At 50.5% G+C, this 13,636-nt stretch overlaps 1 long non-coding RNA gene across 1 annotated transcript; it reads right to left on the reverse strand.

Moving 5' to 3' along the window:
* Window positions 1-2,615: 2,615 nt before the first annotated feature.
* Window positions 2,616-8,760, reverse strand: LOC129633394 (uncharacterized). Its single transcript, XR_008705052.1, has 3 exons — window positions 8,648-8,760; window positions 7,762-7,818; window positions 2,616-3,201 (listed from the first exon to the last, which is right to left on the reverse strand). It is a non-coding gene; the product is annotated as an uncharacterized LOC129633394 (long non-coding RNA).
* Between the last annotated feature and the right edge of the window lie 4,876 nt (window positions 8,761-13,636).

A 13,636-nucleotide genomic window follows, 5' to 3' on the forward strand; every position in this document is an offset into this window, starting at 1 on the left:
AGAACTGGACATGGAACAACACACTGGTTCCAAATAGGAAAAGGAGTACGTCAAGGCTGTATATTGTCACCCTGCTTATTTAACTTATATGCAGCGTACATCATGAGAAACGCTGGGCTGGAAGAAGCACAAGCTGCAATCAAGATTGCCGGGAGAAATATCAATAACCTCAGATATGCAGATGACACTCTTATGGCAGAAAGTGAAGAGGAACTAAAAAGCCTCTTGATGAAAGTGAAAGAGGAGAGTGAAAAAGTTGGCTTAAAGCTCAACATTCAGAAAACGAAGATCATGGCATCTGGTCCCATCACTTCATGGGAAATAAATGGGGAAACAGTGGAAACAGTGGCTGACTTTATTTTTGGAGGGCTCCAAAATCACTGCACATGGTGGTTACAGCCATGAAATTAAAAGACACTTACTCCTTGGAAGGAAAGTTATGACCAACCTAGATAGCATATTCAAAAGCAGAGACATTACTTTGCCTACAAAGGTCCATCTAGTCAAGGCTATGGTTTTTCCAGGGGTCATATGTGGATGTGAGAGTTGGACTTGAAGAAAGCTGAGCACCAAAGAATTGATGCTTTTGAACTGTGGTGTTGGAGAAGACTCTTGAGAGTCCCTTGGACTGCAAGGAGATCCAACCAGTCCATTCTGAAGGAGATCAGCCCTGGGTATTCATTGGAAGGACTGATGCTAAAGCTGAAACTCCAATACTTTGGCCACCTCATGCGACGAGTTGACTCATTGGAAAAGACCCTAATGCTGGGAGGGATTGGGGGCAGGAGGAGAAGGGGTTGACAGAGGATGAGATGGTTGGATGACATCACTGACTCAATGGACATGAGTCTGAGTAAACTCTGGGAGTTGGTGATGGACAGGGAGGCCTGGCGTACTGCAATTCATGGGGTCACAAAGAGTGGGACACGACTGAGCGACTGAACTGAACTGAACTGAAGCTATCACAGGTTCCTTGAGCCAACAAATTAAACTTTAGTCCCAGCTAATAGTCTGTTTTGTTGACTTCAAAAACCAGCCACAGGAGATGAAAACTCATCTCTGTGGGAGAAGGGAACATCCTCCGGAAGGGAGACAGTTCCTCCTGCCCACCCACTTCTGTCTTATCCTGGTACAGAAATCTCTCTGCAGAAGTAATATTTTCCCTGAGGTCTCTGCGTTTCCGCCTGCAGAGCTCTGGAACCACTTTAGCTCACCCTTCCAACCTGTCTCCTCACCAAGTGGTTTCCCGGTTTCAAGTCTACATTCTGCAAAAAGCAGGAGCCGCAGAAATGCTTAAAAGGAGGTGATGTTAACTATCCACTATCTCGAGCCACCGGATAATTCATTAGTTGCACCTCCTGGCCTTGCAAAAGGCGTTTGAGGAAGAGACTACACGTCTCAGAGCAAAGCGCTCCGTTCATTACGGCCGACGTGTGCTGAGTCTGACCGTGGGGTGCTCCGCGCCTTCCGCCTTTAGACGCACTCAAGTCCTCCCGAGTTCAGCGCAGACTGAAGTGACTTCGGAGCCTCCCTCTGGGGAGCCGTGAGCATGCTCTTCTTCTCGGAATGGGTCTCCACTGACCGATCGGCTGGCTGCTCACCTGCAGCCCGGAGCCGGGCCCCCTACCTTCATCTGCGAGTTGGTTGAGAGGCTGACTCCGGTTGGAGCCATTATCTCCACGGACGCTGAGAGCACCGCGCAGCGGGCGTCCACACACTGCGCCCCGCTTACCGTGAGGTCCGGGCCTCCGCCCACCGCCTCTCCCCCGGGGGAGGGAGGCCCGGATGGAGCCGGCCGGCTGGAGCGGAGTGTCCAGCCAGTCCCCCCAGCAGCGGCTGGCAGGTCCGGGGGGCTGCACGCACCTGTGTGGCTTCACCCCCAGCTCAGAAGGAAGGCCCTGGGGGAGCCAAGTCAGGTGAGCCGGGGTCCAGGGAGAGAGGCTAGCTGGATGTCTCAGCGGCAGCCGGGGCGGGGTCCTCAGAGGGGCCGAGGGGACAGAGAGTGAGGAGGAAGGCCGGCCAGCGCCCCTCTGGTCGGGCCTCACGCACAGCCACGCGAATTGTGCAAGCGGCCGGCTCCCTCAGCACACGCCCACCATGGACCCTGACCACCCGGAGCCCGCAGTCCTGGGACCCAAGTCCAAAATGAGGGGAGGGAGGGGTGGCCCCTCTGCTGATGGCTGAGCCTCGGTCACCCCGGGTGCTGGCTGGGATGCTGCCTCGCGTGGCAGGTGCGTCTGAGCGCTCGGGACTCGAGGCCCTGGCCCACCTCGGCCGCTCAGCAGCCCAGTTTATAAATCACGGCGGCTGGCCCTGTGCAGCATGGAGGTCCGGGCGTCCAGGGCGCTTAGCCAGTTCCCAGCCCCGCCCTCGCACTCTCTCCCCACCTCCAGCAGCAGGACCATCCATCATCCCGGCCCAGGAGGCGGGTTCTGACAAAAGGAGGCCTGGGAGCCCAACAATGTGATCCGTTAAGTCTCGGGGACGCGGAGCTCTCTAAAATTTCCAACCAGTCCCTTAGCCTTTTGTGTTAACAAAACCTATTCATTTCAGGATTTGGCAGTTCAAATTATTTCAGACAAGACCTCAAGACAAATGGTTATTTGATAGAGTCACACAGGCGCGAGTGGCAGCCGTAGAAAAATGGATGCTCGTCCTGGCGGACGGGAGGGCGGCAGTTGGCGGGCGCTGGGAAGGTGAATCCGGCGGTTCCTGGCAGCGGTCGGAGCCACCTGCACTTTCCAGAAATGGGGCGCTTTCTAGACGCCTTAAATAGAAGTTTCCCCAGACCACACACATGTGAAGTCCGAGTGCGGGGTGCAGGTTTTTCTCAGTACTCGGCTATGACAGCCACATCTAAAAATGACAAGGAAGAGTGACTTTTCTTCCTATGCTGTGCTACCCTCTAAATTTCTTCTTACAGAACTCAAATAGGATTTGTTTTTCCTGGAAAGAAAAATAAAGACATAAATTTTCCACCATCTAGAAGAAAGTGGGAGAGCGTGTAGGTGGAACAAAGAGCTCTCCTCAGTCTTTCGCAGGCAAACAGGGTGCCGTGCAGGCTGGAGGCACAGGGAGCATGTGTCTGAATCCCCGGCCACACGTCCAGGAGAGGCCCCCGGGGGCAACCGTCTCCACGTGCTGCTGTCGAAGCGGCCAGGTGGGCCTGAGGGTCAAACGGGAGAAACGGCGGGCGGGCCTCTGCAGGAAGGGAAAGAATGGGAGCTCTGCATCACTGCAAAGAACAGGCCACTTCGGGGAGCAGCTCCCCCAGACACCCTCAGGCCCTAAGGACCCCCGCAGTTCCTCACTGCATGAGCTCTTCATCAGGCCGCACAGAGAGACTCTCCCTCCCATCTGTGGAGATGGAGTCTCTCGTAAAGAAATGTAACCCCAAGAGGGACCCCCACCCCCTTGGCCAGTCTGTGGGGCAGAAGAAACGCCAGGAGGCAGGAGTCACGGGATCATCTTAGGGTCTGTCTGCTGACTGCGTGCGCGTGCCCAGTGGCTCAGTTGTGTCCGACCCGCCAGGTTCCTCTGTCCATGGGATTCTCCAGGCAAGAATACTGGAGTGGGTTGACATTACCTTCTCCAGGAGATCTTCCCAACCCACCCATTGAACCTGGGTCTCTTGCATTGCAGATGGATTCTTCACCCACTGAGCCAGCAGGGGAGAATTAACTATTTTCATATAAGCCCCTGCCTCCTGCATGCATTTAAGACGGGCCATCTGAAGAGCTTTGTTGAAGGACTGGCATCATGTTTCCCATCAGCCAGAGGGTTGGCCCTGCTTGTGAAGGCTGCCCCTGACCCTGGCTACTCTGCTTAAGACAGCAACATGTCTGAAGACACCAAGGGGCCCCAAGGAGGCTCAGTCGTCCTCCTGCAGACGGGCGCTTAGAATCACAAGACTCCACAGAAGTGGAGGGGGGGTGATGTGTTTATTGAGTATCTGCTGAGGGAAAGCCACTGGGAGGAGCCAGGAGAAGGGCTGCAGCACCTGTTTGGGGGCTCAGCATGTTATCCCCCTAAAGATCCAGGAGAAGAATGGTAAGGTGAGGTTATGCATCTGGCATCTGCAGGGAGTTCTCTAAATAAACCGTTCCCAGGATGGAAAGCTGAAGCTCCAATCCTTTGGCCTCCTGATGCAAAGAGCCAACTCATTGGACATACCCTGATGCTGGGAAAGACTGAAGGCGGGAGGAGAAGGGACCTACAGAGGATGAGATGGTTGGATGGCATCACCAACTCAATGGACATGAGTTTGAGTAAACTCTGGGAGATAGTGAAAGACAGGGAAGCCTGGCGTGCTGCAGTCCATGCCGTTGCAAAGAGTCAGACACGACAGAGCGACTGAACAACAGGATAGAAAGCTCCAAGCAGAACTTAAAAACTGTAGACCCCCAGGGCAGCAGGTCCACAAGAGTATAATGAAATTATAAAATAAATTTTATGGACACAATTATAGACACAGAAAATGGGTTGTAGCACCTCTATTCGTGTATTAGAAGTGGGAAGAGGTATTTAAGCTGTTTTGAATCTTTACCAAAAACTAGTGGATACTTAATCAAGCCTATTAAATTTTTAATCAGTCAGGGGAAAAAAGACTTCACTTGTGAAGCTTTGGGTGAAAAGAGCGATGAAGTGGTCTGCTCTATGGGACCAAGACAGCATCCCGTCACTGGGCCTGCTCATTAGAGGCCGTGCAGGCCCCTCCTGCCCCTTCACGGGCTCTGTGAGATGCTGTCGTGATTCCACACTCAAGCCTTCATGGACTTATCTCTGGTCCAGCCCTCACTTCTGATCTGAGTGGATCAACTGCCCTGGGCTGGTCCCAGAATGAGGCGTTTCTTCCGTGACAGCCTGTGTTTTACAAACAAATGAGGTGTTAGGTTCTTGCGTAGCCTCCTGCGGGCTTCCCTGGCAGCTCAGTGGCAAAGAGCCTGTCTGACAGTGCAGGAGATGCAGGAGACGCGGGTTCCATCCCTGGGTCGGGAAGATCCCCTGGAGAAGGAAATGGCAGTCCACTCCAATATTCTTGCCTGGAAAATCTCATGGACAGAGGAGCCTGGCGGGCTCCAGAGGGTCGCAAAGAGTCAGACACGAGTCAGTCAAGCACACACATAGCTTCCAGTGGGTCGGATGGCAGAAGGTGGGAGCGTGGTTGCTGTTCAGTCACTGAGTCGTGTCTGATCCTTTGTGACCCCATGAACTGCAGCACGCCAGGCTTCCCCGTCCTTCTCTATCTCCCGGAGTTTGCTCAAACTCATGTCCATTGTGTGGGAATGCGGAAAACCAAATAAATTCAACAAAACCATGTGTGAACAGTTACCAGGACCCCTTGTAGAGAAGAGTCTAGAACTTCAGTAAAACCAGTCATGGGCAATGGCCCTGAAATCATGCCAGAAAGAGAGGGTAGAAAGAAACTGAAGACGCCTTCTGGGCACATTCACGCTCTCGGCCCCCAAACACTGAGTCATGGGCCGTGGGCTGGCCTCACTTACAGCTTCTGACAGGCGGGTGAGCAGAGGCCCACGGGAGAGCACGCATCGGGGCCCAGGGCAGGAGCACCAGGTAAGCAGGTGAGTGTGGCTGCAGGGCCAGGTGAGGACGCAGCTACAGGCAGGCAGACAGGGGCCTTGCAGGGCCAGGTGAGGACGCAGCTGAGTGCAGGCATCAGGGGCCCTGTAAGCAAGGTGTGGCCACGGTGGATATCTGTCGGGGTTTTAGCAGAAGGAGGCCTGAGGTGTGAGTGTTGCATGAAGCTGTGTCCAGGTGAGAGAGCAGAGGCATGTTGGGGCACAGGAAGGCTCCCGGGGCTGGGCCTGGGGACGCAGACAGGTGAAGAGAGACAGGCGTCCCCAGTGCTGCAGAGCCGGAGCCAAGGGGGCCTGCTGATGGGTCAGCGAGTGGTGGGGACTACACAGAGCAAGACCCCTAAAGCTGACACTGGCCCTGGGGGGAGCTTGGGCAGGGGGCTGGGCAGGAAGCGAAGGTCTGGAGTCAAGAAGGAGGACAGAAGCCGGGGGTTCTAAAGACGGGGCTGCAAGCCATGCAGGATGCCCCGGAAGCGCCGGGCCATGTAGCCCATCAGGGACGCCCGTCTCCACCAGGCCCGGGAGCACCACGCCCCCATGCGCAGGCGATGGGCGTGGGGGCCACATGCGTGTGTGCGCTGCTGCGGGGGAGAGGGGCAGAGAGGCACCCCAGTGGGAGCAGCCCCGGGCCGTCCAGCAGGCTGTCCTTCCCTCCAGGAGGACAGGGGCCAGCCCCCAGGACTCGCCCAGAGCCGGCTCCCGCTGTGTGGCTGGGGCTGTCGCCCTGTATCCGCTGAATTCACCTGCTGCTGCTTTTTCACTTCTCTTCAGTAAATATGGACGTGGGCCCCACAAACGGCCACACCCAAGTGCCCCCCGAAGGAAAAAAGGAGCCCTTGCCCACCCAGCCCTTCCTCGGGGGCACTCCTCCAGCCACCTGAGTCCGCCCCCCGCCCACCTCGAATGCCCTTGAGAAAGAGACGTGTGTGCACGGCCCCAGACGGCAGGGCCCCCTCTCTGCCCCTCCTCCCTGGCCCTGCTGCTGGCACAGCCCCGCCCCTTTCAGGGAAGTGCCCAAGCTTCTGGAGCTGTGGGCATCTAGGAGCATGAAGTTTCCTCTCCCAGGGAGGCTGAGCATCCACTCAGCCCTCTTAGCTGGCCAAGCCTCTTCACCCAAGTGCACCCTAGGCGAGCAAGCCCATGCTAAAGGTGGTGATACAGTCTCAGCTCGGTGGAAGGCTTGCCCTGGTCACGTGCTGAGAACAGCAGTGTTGGCAAAAGAAGAAAATTGTTGCTCTGTAGAGTCTGTAATTACGTGTCAAAATAAACTAAATCTGGAAATATTTTATTTAATTAAAATTATTATTTGTATATGTATATTAAATTATAACTTGAGTTTAATCTGGAAATTAAATAATATTAAAATGCAATAACATTTAAAATACAAAAACAACACTTTTCCTATTTAAAAACCAGTGACCAATTAGAAATATAAAGGTATAAACAATTCAGCCTATAATAAAATAGCTATTATAATATCTGTAAATCTAAGAAAATGCAAGATATATTTTAAAATATTACATAAATACATAAAAGACTAATGAATCAATAGCAACAAATCATGTTCTTGGCTAAAAAGACAAGTATATAAAGATACCATCTGTACTCAATTACTCTACATTTTAATACATTTCCAGTAGAGAGAGGACCTGTGTAATGTGACATAATAACCCTAAAGATTTTTCTGGAATGTAAACAGTTTTTAAAAGGAAAGTTTTGAAAAAAGAGTAATTCAGGGACTCTGCCTTCTTTGATTGAAATATATCATTAAGCACAACAAATAAAACCATAGGCAAGAAGTCAGCATGTAGATCAAGTAAAATATATAAAGCCCAGAGGTGAAATAAAATTCAGAAAGTTTAGCTTGATAAAAGTAGCATTTCTAATCTAAAAGATTAATAACTTCAGAATGGCACTGAGGCGAGCTGCCAGCTAATTGCAGTGAGGGATTTCTTGCCATACCTCACAACTAAAGAATTTCTTGATGGAGCATCAAGTCATGTATACCCATTAAAAACTATCAGAACAAAATCATGAGTAATAAGAAAACAACTAAACTTTCATTAGTTTCTCTTGAGGTTCAGATGGCAAAGAATAAGCCTGCAGTGCAGGAGACCTGGATTCGAGCCGTGGGTCAGGAAGATCTGGAGAAGGGAATACTCACTTCAGTATTCCTGCCTGGAGAATCCCATGGACAGTGGAGCCTGGAGGGCTGCAGCCTCTGGGGTCACAAAGAGTCAGACATAACTGAGCAACTTTCACAAGCTTTCATTAGAAGAGGACTTCCTACATATAACAAAGCAAGTGGTTTCATAAAAGGTGAAGCTGCTTAATTTTACTTCACAATAATGAAAAAGTTTTATTGAGCAAAGCATTCTATAAATAGCCAAATGACAAGTCAGAAGGCTATTTGCAAAACCAGAAAGGATTCCTTACAAATTAATAAGAACTGATTGGCTTAAGAAAACCTGACAGTTCAGAGTAATAAGAAAAAGGGACGATAAGAACGGACGCTGGAGGCTAATTCTGCGGCTCTCTCTCACACTCAGATGGGCAGCTTGGCTCCAGTGCCCCTCCCCCACCCCAGTCCACGCAGGTGATGGAGCAGGACCTTCTGATTACCTGTCGGTCCCAGTGCGCTCCACAGCAGAGTCTGGGGAAACGTATATTGTGCATGCCCTGTGACCTCGCGATCAAACTTTGCAGGGAATATCCCACCGGCACAGGATACAGGGATTGTTTGTGATGCGGGCAACGAAAGCACCCTGGACAGCCACCAGCTGGGGCCACGGGACACCGGAAGCCATCAGGAGAGCCAGCACAAAGTCCTGCTAGGCTCGCTGTTACTCGGAAAACAGATTCAGAAAACTGTATGCAATGTGATGCTGTTTTCATGCTAAAAGGAGGATGGATGAACAGACGGATGGATGTTTGGATGGATAGTTATGGGTGGGTGGATGATGGAGGTATAAATCGCATGGGAGAATATCTTTATCCATACGTAGAAAATATCTGGACACATAGCAAGAAAACGATAAGCAATGGTTGACCTGGAGTGAGAGGTCTACAGGAACAGAACAGAGAGTCTGACTCCGTTTTCAATGTTGACTGCTGACAGCTTTCCGCATCACCTCTGTTTTTTGCTTTGGCCTCACACGGAGGCAGATCGCTAAGACAGCCTGGGTGCCCCGCCCAGGAGTCAGAGGGAGGCTGAGCCCACTAAGCTCCGCCCCCGAGCGGAACCGCGGCGGCCCTCCCTCAGCCACAGCGCAAACCCCCTGCTCTGCCGGCTGCAGACTGAGGACTCTGCCCTGCTGTCCCCGAAGGCCTCGATCTGTAATGAGCAAACTTTGTAGTACACTGAAAAGCAAAGGAGAAAAGGAAAGATATAAACATCTGAATGCAGAATTCCAAAGAATAGCAAGAAGAGATAAGAAAGCCTTCTTCAGCAATCAACGCAAAGAAATAGAGGAAAAGAACAGAATGGGAAAGACTAGAGATCTCTTCAAGAAAATCAGAGATACCAAAGGAACATTTCATGCAAAGATGGGCACAATAAAGGACAGAAATGCTATGGACCTAACAAGCAGAAGATACTAAGAAGAGATGGCAAGAATACACAGAAGACCTGTACAAAAAAGATCTTCACGACCCAGATAATCATGATGATGTGATCACTGACTTAGAGCCAGACATCCTGGAATGTGAGGTCAAGTGGGCCTTAGAAAATATCACTACGAACAAAGCTAGTGGAGGTGATAGAATTTCAGTTGAGCTATTCCAAATCCTGAAAGATGATGCTGTGAAAATGCTGCACTCAATATGCCAGCAAATTTGGAAAACTCAGCAGTGGCCACAGGACTGGAAAAGGTCCGTTTTCATTCCAATCCCAAAGAAAGGCAATGCCAAAGAATGCTCAAACTACCACACAATTGCACTCATCTCACACGCTAGCAAAGTAATGCTCAAAATTCTCCAAGCCAGGCTTCAGCAATATGTGAACCGTGAACTTCCTGATGTTCAAGCTGGTTTTAGAAAAGGCAGAGGAACCAGAGACCAAATTGCCAACATCCACTGGATCATGGAAAAAGCAAGAGAGTTCCAGAAAAACATCTATTTCTGCTTTATTGACTATGCCAAAGCCTTTGACTGTGTGGATCACAATAAACTCTGGAAAATTCTGAAAGAGATGGGAATACCAGACCACCTGATCTGCCTCTTGAGAAATTTGTATGCAGGTCAGGAAGCAACAGTTACAACTGGACATGGAACAACAGACTGGTTCCAAATAGGAAAAGGAGTACGTCAAGGCTGTATATTGTCACCCTGCTTATTTAACTTATGTGCAGAGTACATCATGAGAAATGCTGGACTGGAAGAAGCACAAGCTGGAATCAAGATTGCCGGGAGAAATATCAATAACCTCAGATATGCAGATGACACCACCCTTATGGCAGAAAGTGAAGAGGAACTAAAAAGCCTCTTGATGAAAGTGAAAGTGGAGAGTGAAAAAGTTGACTTAAAGCTCAACATTCAGAAAACGAAGATCATGGCATCTGGTCCCATCACTTCATGGGAAATAGATGGGGAAACAGTGGAAACAGTGTCAGACTTTATTTTTCTGGGCTCCAAAATCACTGCAGATGGTGACTGCAGCCATGAAATTAAAAGACACTTACTCCTTGGAAGGAAAGTTATGACCAACCTAGATAGCATATTCAAAAGCAGAGACATTACTTTGCCAACAAAGGTCCGTCTAGTCAAGGCTATGGTTTGTCCTGTGGTCATGTATGGATGTGAGAGTTGGACTGTGAAGAAGGCTGAGTGCTGAAGAATTGATGCTTTTGAACTGTGGTGCTGGAGAAGACTCTTGAGAGTCCCTTGGACTGCAAGAAGATCCAACCAGTCCATTCTGAAGGAGATCAGCCCTGGGATTTCTTTGGAAGGAATGATGCTAAAGCTGAAACTCCAGTACTTTGGCCACCTCATTCGAAGAGTTGACTCATTGGAAAAGACTCTGATGCTGGGAGGGATTGGGGGCAAGAGGAGAAGGGGACGACAGAGGATGAGAGGGCTGAATGGCATCACTGACTCGATGGACGTGAGTCTGAGTGAACTCCGGGAGTTGGTGATGGACAGGGAGGCCTGGAGTGCTGCAATTCATGAGGTCGCAAAGAGTCGGACACGACTGAGTGACTGATCTGATCTTGGTTCTGCGATGTAATCAAGCTTGACATCCAAGCCCCGTTCTGAGTCGTGGTCTCGTCCATATCTCTAAGGTGGCCACCACAAGGAGAGATGGAGGGAATTGACCCTTTTTATTAACTATTTGTTTTAACTTCTCTTTTAAATTTGTTTGCAATGAATAAATATGGTCTCGATAATTAAAATGGTACCTTTTTTAATTTGAATCAACAGTAATAAAGTAGTTCTATACAAAACAGCCCATGCTAGACCAGCTCTCAGTTCAGTATCTGAAGAGCCTCCTCGTGGTCGTGTTACAGATGGGCAGTGTGACCAGGACAGCCTGGCGGACTCCTCTCCTACGAGCCTCGTTCTGGAAAACCCGCACCTCACGCTCACTCGGGCTGCAGAGTTTCACCAAGCGCAAGATGAGTTTGATCAACTTTTTGACTTCAGGCACTACGGTCAGTGTAAGAAGTATGGGAAATGATTTCTAAAAGCAGCAAGAATTATTAACGCTCAATTATTCATGGAGGCACTGATTATTTTCTCTGTACTCTCTCCTACCTGTCAGATCTGGGCCACACTTTCAGATGAAACACAGCACTCAATCCACAGACAGCCCCAGAGGTGACGATTAATAATTGAAGGCAGTTGATGATAATTGCATGATAACTTCATTGGCCAGGCTCTAACCGGACGTGTGATGCGCCCGGGGTCTGTGCAGGGATCGCAAAGCCACAGCTGATGACCTGGCGGGGTTTCCAGAAACAAATGCCACCTTCAGACTCCACACGTGCAGTTTCCACTACTTGTCACCCCAACTGAGGCTTTGAGTTGGGGTCTTCTTATTAAAATTTTTTTAAAGCACACACTTTAAATCTGATAATCACCTTGACAAGTTCTCAGGTAGGTGAGGAGATTCCCTCTGTTCCTCCTGCATCAGACCCAGGAGCCTGCTTTGCACGGGGTGTTCCCTGAATAATTAGCAAGGAGAATATTAGCTGTCTAAGCTCTGCTCCCCAGCAGTCAAGAGCAGACACATCACTGCCTTTATCAGAACTTCTGGGAAAGCATTTCAGCCAGACTGGGAAGGGAGGCTAACCAGAATCTCAATCCAGCACTCCAGTGTGCAGTATCTTTTTTTTAACTTGAAAAATATCCTCTAAGTTACCTACATAGTTCATCAGAAGAGTGGCTAAGCTTTCTGTCCTGAAGAAGAAGGGATATTTCTAACCATTTTGTTGACTGCAGAACCTTCAGCTGAGCAATTGTGAGACCCTCAAGAGTAAGATGGAGTGAAATGTGGAAGAAAAAGACACATTTGAGAGTGAACAGGTTTGCAGGAAGCTAACAGCAAGCTCTTCTTTACTGTTTTTTTAACTGGTTGTCAGACTTACAAGAAAAGCTGTTCCTGCCAGCAGCCACGCTTAGGTACGTAACTCAGAGGACACCCAGCCCCCCGCTTTCCTCCCGTGATCCATCTTGTCTTCCACTGCATCCTGATGACCATCAGGGCCCCAGGCCCACCGCTGGGCTCTTGGTGTGGACCCTGCTCTGTCAGAACATCTTGATGGAAATACGACTAGCGGAGGGGGTGTCTTGGAAGCTACTTACGTCCACTCAGGAGCGTGGAGGGAGAGAATCGTCAGCACACGGCTGTAAATATCCGACACGAAGATCAGGCGAGGAGTCAGAAAGCTTCTGCAACCAAAATAAATGTGTACCCTTCATGACTACAGAGTCAGCCCTTCTGCAAACCAAGCCTAAACTCCAATCCTGCAAATAGAAATGTCACAACAGAAGTGGAGAGCACCACTCGAGAAGGTGTCATGTACACTCAGAACACCGAATGGGAGGACACGGACCCTGAAACTTGGAACGGAGCCGCTGGGGTGGGAGCCAATCCCCCCAATTCTGCTGAAATTCCTTCAACACCAGGCGTAGCCCTTCTTCCCCTCTCTGAGGGAGTTAGTTCCCTTGCCCAGAGAGCTCATGATGACCTCTCCTGGGGCCTTGACGTCCTGGGGATGCCGATCCTCCTCGGACCTAGGCCCACCCTTGCAGGGTGCCCAGGGTCACTGCCCAGGGTCACTGGTGTGGCAGCAGGACAGGGTTCAGGAAGATGAGCTGGACGTTCAGGAAGATGAGCTGGACCTACGAGGGGTGAGCCCCGTGTGACCCTTAGGATGGACTGCAACTTTCGCTAATTTAAACTAACAGATTCTTCATTTATATCAACAGAAACCTGTAGAATAAGACAGGAAATGGATCTCCAGATGTTTCAGGCAGGTAGATGGCTTATAAAGTAAGAACAGAACAAATTCATTGACACAGGTGCACCGAGCAGAAGTTCCGAGTTCGTGGTGTTAACTTGCGTTTGCGAGAGCAGCTCCAAGAGTCTGCTCCAACAGCCACTGGACTGTGGACCCAGAGGTCATCTGCAGTGAAGGGAGCTGAGTTCAAGAGTCCCCCTGGTACACCAGAGGGAAGTACCCAGCAACTCAGGGAGACCAGAACTCCAGAATAAATGCAATACAGATGTGAGACTTCCACACCACCCCCATGAGGACACGCTTGTAATTCAAGCGCCCTTGAGGACGCTCTGTGGGAGGACCATCGCTGGGCCTGAGGGCCTGCAGTGACTGGACTCTGCAGGCTGCAAAGACCGTGAGGGGCACTGCCACTGATGGACCCCCTGAGCTCAGGGGGCGCTGAGAACACTGACCCGAGGGCCCACGCTCAGGGATTCTGGGGGCATCAGAGCTGAGAGCAGGGCGCTCAGTCCCACACCAGCAAGGAGCTGATTCCTTTGCAGCCTGAGATGGGGGAGGACACAGCCTGGCTGGCCCCGG

This window comes from Bubalus kerabau, chromosome 18 (assembly GCF_029407905.1).
Source record: "Bubalus kerabau isolate K-KA32 ecotype Philippines breed swamp buffalo chromosome 18, PCC_UOA_SB_1v2, whole genome shotgun sequence".
NCBI lineage: Eukaryota > Metazoa > Chordata > Mammalia > Artiodactyla > Bovidae > Bubalus > Bubalus kerabau.